This window comes from Ranitomeya imitator, chromosome 2 (assembly GCF_032444005.1).
Source record: "Ranitomeya imitator isolate aRanImi1 chromosome 2, aRanImi1.pri, whole genome shotgun sequence".
NCBI classification, from domain to species: domain Eukaryota; kingdom Metazoa; phylum Chordata; class Amphibia; order Anura; family Dendrobatidae; genus Ranitomeya; species Ranitomeya imitator.
The window spans coordinates 623,591,406-623,602,582 of record NC_091283.1 but is presented as its reverse complement, the minus strand read 5'-3'; positions in this window follow the sequence as shown (position 1 = coordinate 623,602,582).

Sequence of the window (11,177 nt, the reverse complement as noted above, 5' to 3'; positions counted from 1 at the left end):
AAGTATCGTTTCTCCTTGCGGAGAGTGACGTTAAGCATGTTGAGGTGAGGAGACTTAAAGCCGCAATGCTCTCTTATTGATGGAGAAGAGTAGGGGGACAGAACAGAGCCTTGAGAAACACCAACAGAGAGAGGGTGGGATGAGGAGGCAGTATGGCAATGGGAGACACTACTTGTGCAGTTAGTGAGGTATGATATATAAAGAAGACGGTAAGGTCTTTCATGCCAAGGGAATAGAGGATCTTTAGGAGCAGGAAGTTGTTGACTGTTGAAGGCAGAGGACAGGTCTACATGCAGTAGTATAGAATATTGTCTGTTAGCTTTGGCGGTAAGTCATTTGTAGCTTTGATTAGGGCAGGTTGGTTCAGTGGAGTGATGGTTGCAAAAGATGGATTGCACGTTGTCCAAGAGCAAGTTGATTGATAGCTGGGAGTAAATTTTAATATGGACAAGCTGTTCAAGAAGTTTTGAATCGAAAGGGAGTAGCAATATTGGGTTACAGCTGGACGTAGATGTTGGCTACGGTGTATTCAATTTCAGGCCAGAGGTCTCCACTGCATCCACGTCCTTTGGTCCAAGATCAGCCACCCACAAATCAGAGGACATTCGCTTCTTAACAACCAGTTCAAGTTTACTTAGTCTGAGTTCAATTGATGACAAAGCACAGCATGTTTCCATGATCTCCCATTGTTCAGCTTGAGCTACCCTGTTATGATCTGGTGGTTTAGGAGCAACATGGGACGAGCTCTGAAGGAGGTGGTATCTGTACTGACCGCAAACCCTGAACCTAGCAGCGCAACTAGAAATAGCCGTGGGGGGTACCTGACACTCCCTAGACCCCTCGGCACAGCCTAAGATCTAACTTCCCCTAAAGATGGAAACAGGAAACCTATCTTGCCTCAGAGAAAATCCCCAAAGGAAAGATAACCCCCCACAAATATTGACGGTGAGAGGAGGGAAAAATAACATACGCAGAAATGAAATCACATTTTAGCATAGGAGGCCATACTAGCTAGATAGATAGGACAGGAAAGGATACTGTGCGGTCAGTATAAAAACTACAAAAAATCCACACAGAGTTTACAAAAATCTCCACACCTGACTAAAGGTGTGGAGGGTAAATCTGCTTCCCAGAGCTTCCAGCTAACAGAAATAATCCATACTGACAAGCTGGACAAAACATAGAATGCACAGAACAATAAGTCCACAACATGTGGATAGAAATGAGCAAAGCCAGGACTTATCTTTGCTGAACTGGTCAGGAAATCAGGGAAATCCAAGCAGAGATGTGAATCCAGCCAGGAAACATTGACAAGTGGCACTGGCTGAAGGGAAGAGCCAGGAATAAAAGCCGAGCAGAAAGACAATTAGTGGAAGCAGCTGCAGACTGCTAAATCCAAGGAGCAGCCATTCCACTTAAAACCACCGGAGGGAGCCCAAGAGCAGAACTCACAAAAGTGCCACTTACAACCACCGGAGGGAGCCCAAGAGCGGAATTCACAACAGTACCCCCCCCTTGAGGAAGGGTCACCGAACCCTCACCAGAGCCCCCAGGCCGATCAGGACGAGCCAAATGAAAAGCACGAACCAAATTGGCGGCATGGACATCGGAGGCAACAACCCAAGAATTATCCTCCTGGCCATAACCCTTCCACTTGACAAGATACTGAAGCCTCCGCCTCGAAAAACGAGAATCCAAAATTTTCTCAACCTCATATTCCAACTCTCCCTCAACCAACACCGGGGCAGGAGGATCAACCGAGGGAACAACGGGCACCACATATCTCCACGACAAAGATCTATGGAAAACATTATGAATGGCAAAAGAGGCTGGAAGAGCCAAACGAAAAGACACCGGATTGATAATTTCCGAAATCTTATAAGGACCAATAAACCGAGGCTTAAACTTAGGGGAAGAAACCTTCATAGGAACATGACGAGAAGACAACCAAACCAAATCCCCCACACGAAGCCGGGGACCAACACACCGACGGCGGTTAGCAAAACGTTGAGCCTTTTCCTGAGACAACGTCAAATTGTCCACCACATGAGTCCAAATCTGCTGCAGCCTGTCCACCACAGAATCCACACCAGGACAATCAGAAGGCTCAACCTGCCCCGAAGAAAAACGAGGATGAAAACCAAAATTACAAAAGAAAGGTGAAACCAAAGTAGCCGAACTAGCCCTATTATTAAGGGCAAACTCGGCCAACGGCAAGAAAGCCACCCAATCATCCTGATCAGCAGACACAAAGCATCTCAAATAGGTTTCCAAGGTCTGATTAGTTCGCTCAGTTTGGCCATTAGTCTGAGGATGAAACGCCGAAGAAAAAGACAAATCAATGCCCATCCTAGCACAAAAGGCCCGCCAAAACCTAGAGACAAACTGAGAACCTCTGTCAGACACAATATTCTCAGGAATGCCATGCAAACTAACCACATGCTGAAAAAACAATGGAACCAAATCAGAGGAGGAAGGCAACTTAGGCAAAGGTACCAAATGGACCATTTTAGAGAACCAGTCACAAACCACCCAGATAACAGACATCTTCTGGGAAACAGGAAGATCCGAAATAAAATCCATGGAAATATGGGTCCAGGGTCTCTCAGGGACCGGCAAAGGCAAAAGCAACCCACTAGCACGGGAACAGCAAGGCTTGGCCCGGGCGCAAGTCCCACAGGACTGCGCAAAAGCACGCACATCCCGCGACAAGGAAGGCCACCAAAAGGACCTAGCAAAAAAATCTCTGGTACCAAAAATCCCAGGATGACCAGCCAACACTGAACAATGAACCTCAGAAATTACCCTACTAGTCCATCTATCAGGAACAAACAGCTTCCCCACTGGACAGCGATCAGGTTTATCAGCCTGAAATTCCTGAAGCACCCGCCGCAAATCAGGGGAGATGGCAGAAAGAATCACCCCTTCCTTAAGAATGCCAACCGGCTCAAGGACTCCAGGAGAATCAGGCAATAAACTCCTAGAGAGGGCATCAGCCTTAACATTCTTAGATCCCGGAAGATACGAGACCACAAAATCAAAACGGGAGAAAAACAGGGACCATCGAGCCTGTCTAGGGTTCAGCCGCTTGGCCGACTCGAGGTAAATCAGATTCTTATGATCAGTCAAGACCACAATGCAGTGCTTGGCTCCCTAAAGCCAATGTCGCCACTCCTCAAATGCCCACTTCATAGCCAACAACTCACGATTGCCGACGTCATAATTGCGCTCCGCAGGCGAAAACTTTCTGGAAAAAAAAGCACACGGTTTCATCAAAGAACCATCAGAATTCCTCTGAGACAAAACGGCCCCTGCCCCAGTCTCAGAAGCGTCAACCTCAACCTGAAAAGGAAGAGAAACATCCGGCTTACGCAACACAGGGGCAGAAGTAAATCGGTGTTTAAGCTCCCGAAAGGCCTCAACAGCCGCAGAGGACCAATTCGTCACATCAGCGCCTTTCTTTGTCAAATCAGTAAGGGGCTTAACCACACTGGAAAAGTTGGCAATGAAACGGCGATAGAAATTAGCAAAGCCCAAAGATTTCTGAAGGCTCTTCACAGATGTGGGTTGAATCCAGTCATGAATGGCTTGGACCTTCACAGGATCCATTTCCATAGACGAGGGAGAAAAAATAAAACCCAAAAAAGAGACCTTCTGAACTCCGAATAGGCACTTAGACCCCTTCACAAATAAAGCATTATCACGAAGGATCTGGAATACCATCCTGACCTGCTTCACATGAGACTCCCAATCATCGGAAAAAATCAAAATATCATCCAAATATACAACCATGAATTTATCAAGATAATTGCGGAAAATATCATGCATGAAAGATTGGAACACAGATGGAGCATTAGAGAGCCCGAATGGCATCACAAGGTATTCAAAATGGCCTTCGGGCGTATTAAATGCAGTTTTCCATTCGTCACCCTGTTTAATACGAACAAGATTATATGCCCCTCGAAGGTCAATCTTAGTAAACCAACTAGCCCCCTTAATCCGAGCAAACAAATCAGAAAGCAAAGCCAAGGGGTATTGGAAATTGACAGTGATCTTATTAAGAAGACGATAATCAATACAGGGTCTCAAGGAGCCATCCTTCTTAGCAACAAAAAAGAAACCCGCTCTCAATGGTGACGAAGATGGCCGAATATGCCCCTTCTCCAAAGACTCCCTAACATAACTCCGCAAGGCGGCATGCTCTGGCACAGACAGATTGAAAAGTTGGCCCTTAGGGAACTTGCAGCCAGGAATCAAGTTAATAGCACAATCACAGTCCCTGTGCGGTGGAAGGGAACTGGACTTGGGCTCATCAAATACATCCTGGAAATCCGACAAAAACTCAGGGACCCCAGAAGAGGGGGAAGAGGAAATTGACATCAAAGGAACGTCACTATGTACCCCTTGACAACCACAACTAGTCACAGACATAGTTTTCCAATCCAGCACCGGATTATGTTCCTGTAACCATGGAAAACCCAGTACAACAACATCATGCAGGTTATGCAACACCAGAAAACGGCAATCTTCCTGATGTGCTGGAGCCATGTACATAGTCATCTGCGTCCAGTACTGAGGTTTATCCTTGGCCAATGGTGTAGCATCAATGCCCCTCAAAGGAATAGGGCTCTGCAAAGGCTGCAAGGAAAAACCACAGCGCCTGGCGAATTCTAAATCCATTAAGTTCAGGGCAGTGCCTGAATCCACAAATGCCATGACAGAAAAGGACGACAATGAGCAAATCAGGGTCACAGATAAGAGAAATTTAGGCTGTATAGTACCGATGGTAACAGACCTAGCGACCCTCTTAGTACGCTTAGGGCAATCAGAAATAACATGAGCAGAATCACCACAGTAAAAACACAGCCTATTCTGACGTCTGAATTCCTGCCGTTCTGTTCTAGTCAAAATCCTATCACATAGCATAGGCTCAGGACTCTGCTCAGAGGACACTGCCATATGGTGCACAGCTTTGCGCTCGCGCAGACGCCGATCAATCTGAATGGCTAGAGACATAGATTCGCTCAAACCAGCAGGCGTAGGGAAGCCCACCATAACATTTTTAAGGGCTTCAGAAAGACCTTTTCTGAAAATTGCAGCCAGAGCCTCCTCATTCCATTTAGTGAGCACAGACCATTTTCTAAATTTCTGGCAGTATAATTCTGCCGCTTCCTGACCTTGACACAGGGCCAACAAGGTTTTTTCTGCATGATCCACAGAATTAGGTTCGTCATACAATAATCCGAGCGCTTGAAAAAATGCGTCTACATTCAGCAATGCCGGATCCCCTGATTCAAGGGAAAATGCCCAGTCTTGAGGGTCACCACGCAGCAAGGATATGATGATTTTAACTTGCTGAATGGGATCACCAGAAGAACGGGGTTTCAAAGCAAAAAACAATTTGCAGTTATTTTTAAAGTTCAAAAACTTGGATCTGTCCCCAAAAAACAAATCAGGAGTAGGAATTCTAGGCTCTAAAGCCAGAGTCTGGACAACATAATCTTGGACACTCTGTACTCTTGCAGCAAGTTGATCCACACGAGAAAACAAACCCTGAACATCCATGCCAGAGCATAAATCCTGAACCACCCAGAGATCAAGAGGAAAAAAAAGACAAAACAGAGTTCAGAAAAAAAAATGGTTCAGAACTTTCTTTTCCTTCTTTTGAGATGCATTTAATTCATTTTTGGCCACTTGTACTGTTATGATCTGGTGGTTTAGGAGCAACATGGGACGAGCTCTGAAGGAGGTGGTATTTGTACTGACCGCAAACCCTGAACCTAGCAGCGCAACTAGAAATAGCCGTGGGGGATACCTGACACTCCCTAGACCCCTCGGCACAGCCTAAGATCTAACTTCCCCAAAAGATGGAAACAGGAAACCTATCTTGCCTCAGAGAAAATCCCCAAAGGAAACATAGCCCCCCACAAATATTGACGGTGAGAGGAGGGGAAAATAACATACGCAGAAATGAAATCAGATTTTAGCATAGGAGGCCATACTAGCTAGATAGATAGGACAGGAAAGGATACTGTGCGGTCAGTATAAAAACTACAAAAAATCCACACAGAGTTTACAAAAATCTCCACACCTGACTAAAGGTGTGGAGGGTAAATCTGCTTCCCAGAGCTTCCAGCTAACAGAAATAATCCATACTGACAAGCTGGACAAAACATAGAATGCACAGAACAATAAGTCCACAACATGTGGACAGAAATGAGCAAAGCCAGGACTTATCTTTGCTGAACTGGTCAGGAAATCAGGGAAATCCAAGCAGAGATGTGAATCCAGCCAGGAAACATTGACAAGTGGCACTGGCTGAAGGGAAGAGCCAGGAATAAAAGCCGAGCAGAAAGACAATTAGTGGAAGCAGCTGCAGACTGCTAAATCCAAGGAGCAGCCATTCCACTTAAAACCACCGGAGGGAGCCCAAGAGCGGAATTCACAACACTACCCCTTCGCTTACTGGCTCCTTCAGCCTATGGGATACTCTGTCCTGCTCTGCAGTATTCACAAGACCCGTCCGGTCTGGCTTCCACTTGCTGGAAGGGAATAATGCATGCTTCCCAGTGCCTAGTGCGGTCTGTAGGCCCCGGACGTTGCCGGAATCGTTGCTGAAGTTCTCATACTGCCAGAACAGTGCATACTTCTCGTGCCCTCCAGCCTTGAACTCTTACCAACCCTTTATCAATCTATCTAAATCTCCATCTAATCTAATCAGGAATTGCTTCTCTTTTTATATGACCCCACCCCCTCCCATGCTGGTCAGATCCCAAACATAATAACTATAGCTAAACCTGTGCATTACTTCCTATAGTTAATATGCCCACGACTGCATATTTCCCTTTCTTACTCTAAACTATCAGCCATATACTATACTTTATTGTCCTAAACCTATCTCTAGATTTTCCCTATATACTACACATTAATAACATTGTACATTAATTACTATACATTAGAACAGTGTTCCCCAACTCCGGTCCTCAAGAGCCACCAACAGGTCATGTTTTCAGGATTTCCTTAGTATTGCACAGGTGATAACTGCACCACCAGCACAGGCAATAATTCCATCACCTGTGCAATGCTAAGGAAATCCTGAAGACATGACCTGTTGGTGGCTCTTGAGGACCGGAGTTGGGGAACACTGCATTAGAATAACTGCATACATTAGTGTCTAAAAGGTTCTATGCACTTTATATTTTACACTGTTAAGAAAATACGATGAAATCACATATTTAACCCCTTAGCGACCGCCGATACGCCTTTTAACGGCGGCAGTTAAGGGTACTTAAACCACAGCGCCGTTAATTAACGGCGCTGTGGAAAAAGTAAATAGCGCCCCCCAGAGTCCGATTTTCTCCGGGGTCTCAGCTGCCGGGGGTAGCCGAGACCCCAGAGAACATGATTCAGGTTTTTTTTTACAGACCCCGCTTTTGCGATCGCCGGTAATTAACCGTTTACCGGCGATCGCAAAAAAAACAAACCGCAATTTCCCTTTTAATTTCTCTGTCCTCTGATGTGATCGCACATCAGAGGACAGAGAAATAGGGGGATTCGGGGACCCTATTATACTCACCGGTGTCCCTGGGTCCTCCTGCGTCCTCTCCTGCCCGCCGGCGTCTTCATGGGGAAAGAAAATGGCAGGCGCATGCGCAGTGCGCCCGCCATCTGTCACCATCTGCCGGCCGGCAGGAGAAGAGCAGTTGGGGCTAAAATTAGGGTTAGAGTTAGGGCTAGGGTTAGGGTTGGGGCTAAATTTAGGGTTAGGGTTGGGGCTAAATTTAGGGTTAGGGTTCTTTCAGACTTACGTCGGTACGGGGCCGTCGCAATGCGTCGGCCCGACATACCGACGCACGTTGTGAAAATTGTACACAATGTGGGCAGCAGATGTAGTTTTTCAACGCATCCGCTGCCCAATCTATGTCCTGGGGAGGAGGGGGCGGAGTTACTGCCATGCATGTGCGGTCAGAAATGGCAGACGCGATGTACAAAAAAACGTTACATTGAACTTTTTTTGTGCCGACGGTCTGCCAAAACACAACTGATCCAGTGCACGACGGACGCGACGTGTGGGCATCCGTCGCGATCCGTCGGCAATACAAGTCTATGGGCAAAAAATGCATCCTGCGGGCACATTTGCAGGATCCGTTTTTTGTCCAAAACGACGGATTGCGACGGATGCCAAACGACGCAAGTGTGAAAGTAGCCTTAGGGTTAGGGTTGGGGCTAAAGTTAGGGCTAGGGTTAGGGTTCGGGCTAAATTTAGGGTTAGAGTTAGGGCTAGGGTTGGGGCTAAAGTTAGGGCTAGGGTTGCGGCTAAAGTTAGGGTTAGAGTTGGGATTAGGGTTAGCTTTTGGATTAGGGTTGGTATTAGGGTTAGGGTTGGCATTAGGGTTACGCTTTGGATTAGGGTTAGGGTTGTGATTAGGGGTGTATTGGGATTAGGGTTAGGTTTGAGGTTAGGGTTGCGATTAGGATTAGGGGTGTGTTGGATTTAGGGTTTTGATTAGGGTTATGGTTAGGGTTGACATTAGGGTTGTTTTGGGGTAAAGGGTTGTGATTATCGTTAGGGTTAGTTATTAGGATTATGGATCTGGTTTGGATTAGGGGGGGTTTCCACTGTTTAGGTACATCAGGGGGTCTCCAAACACGACAGCCAATTTTGCGCTCAAAAAGTCAAATGGTGCTCCCTCCCTTCTGACCTCTGCCGTGCGCCCAAACAGTGGGTTACCCCCACATATGGGGCATCAGCGTACTCGGGATAAATTGGACAACAACTTTTGGGGTCCTATTTCTCCTGTTACCCTTGTGAAAATAAAAACTTGGGGGCTACAAAATCTTTTTTGTGGAGAAAAAATTTTTTTTTTATTTTCATGACTCTGCATTATAAACTTCTGTGAAGCACTTGGGCATTCAAAGTTCTTACCACACATCTAGATAAGTTCATTGGGGTGTCTAGTTTCCAAAATGGGGTCACTTGTGGAGGGTTTCTACTGTTTAGGTACATCAGGGGCTCTGCAAATGCAACATAACGCCCGCAGACCATTCTATCAAAGTCTGCATTCCAAAACGGCGCTCCTTCCTTCCGAGCTCTGCCGTGCGCCCAAACAGTGGTTTACCCCCACATATGGGGTACCAGCATACTCAGGACAAATTGGACAACAACTTTTGGGGTCCAATTTCTCTTGTTACCCTTGTGAAAATAAAAACTTGGGGGCTAAAAAATATTTTTTGTGGAAAAAAAAATATTTTTTATTTTCACGACTCTGCATTATAAACTTCTGTGAAGCACTTGGGCATTCAAAGTTCTCACCACACATCTAGATAAGTTCCATGGGGGGTCTAGTTTCCAAAATGGGGTCACTTGTGGGGGGTTTCTACTGTTTAAGCACATCAGGGGCTCTCCAAACGCGACATGGCGTCCGATCTCAATTCCAGCCAATTCTACATTGAAAAAGTAAAACGGCACTCCTTCTCTTCCAAGCTCTGCGGTGCGCCCAAACAGTGGTTTACCCCTACATATGGGGTATTGACGTGCTCAGGAGAAATTGCACAACAACTTTTGTGGTCTAATTTCTCCTGTTACCCTTGTGAAAATAAAAATTTGGGGGCAAAAAGATCATTTTTGTAGAAAAAATGCGATTTTTTATTTTCACGGCTCTATGTTATAAACTTCTGTGAAGCTCTTGGGGGTTTAAAGTGCTCACCACACATCTAGATAAGTTCCTTAAGGGGTCTAGTTTCCAAAATGGTGTCACTTGTGGGGGGTTTACACTGTTTAGGCACATCAGGGGCTCTCTAAACGTGACATGGCGTCCCATCTCAATTCCAGCCAATTTGCATTGAAAAAGTCAAACGGCGCTCCTTCACTTCTAAGTTCTGCGGTGCGCCCAAAAAGTGGTTTACTCCCACATATGGGGTATTGGCGTATTCAGAAGAAATTGCATAACAAAATTTATGGTTACATTTCTGTTTTTACACATGTGAAAATGAAAAAAAATGGTTCTGAATTAAAATGTTTGCAAAAAAAAGTTAAATGTTCGTTTTTTCCTTCCACATTGTTTCAGTTCCTGTGAAGCACGTAAAGGGTTAATAAACTTCTTGAATGTGGTTTTGAGAACCTTGAGGGGTGTAGTTTTTAGAATGGTGTCACACTTCATTATTTTCTATCATATAGACCCCTCAAAATGACTTCAAATGTGATGTGGTCCCTAAAAAAAATGGTGTTGTAAAAATGAGAAATTGCTGGTCAACTTTTAACCCTTATAACTCCCTAACAAAAAAAAATTTTGTTTCCAAAATTGTGCGGATGTAAAGTAGACATGTGGGAAATGTTATTTATTAACTATTTTTCCTGATATATCTCTCTGATTTAAGGGCATAAAAATACAAAGTTTGAAAATTGCAAAATTTTGCCATATTTCCGTTTTTTTCATAAATAATCGCAAGTAATATCGAAGAAATGTTACCACTATCATGAAGTACAATATGTCACGAAAAAAACAATCTCAGAATCAGCGGGATCCGTTGAAGCGTTCCAGAGTTATAACCTCATAAAGTGACAGTGGTCAGAATTGTAAAAATTGGCTCGGTCATTAAGGACCAAATTGGCTCTGTCACTAAGGGGTTAAATACACTTCTTGAAAACGTTTTCAGCGGGAGAGGTGTATGACAGTCCCTGTCACACCCTTACATGTGTGTATATCTAGTGGAGTGCGGCTGGAGGAAGTTGATGGTAACCTGCCACACACTAGTCTTCCAAGACACGAGGACTGATTCATCAAGACTGACCTAGCGCACACTCATGATAACCCAGTCTTTGAGTACACAGAGTCGCATGCCAATTAATTAATTTAGTATATCTCCTCTCTGGCACGTGCCATGCCACAAATGCTACCCCTACCTGGAGTAACATTTTGAGAGTAGGTAGAATACTCTGGCATTTTTGACTAATTTGACAGATGGGTGTGGTCATTCCTAGCTCCGCCCATCGTAACAGGGCTGATTCAAACTGGTCTGAAAATGGCTAAAGTTGCAACATTTTTGCAACTTTTCAAAGCTTTTACGCCTGTTTTATGGCATAAAAGCTTTGGTGAATCGGCTTCATAGTCCCTGGCCATGACTAGTTAGCTAACTGGTGATGTTAACTCAGTAATGTGTGAAGGTCTGGATCATTC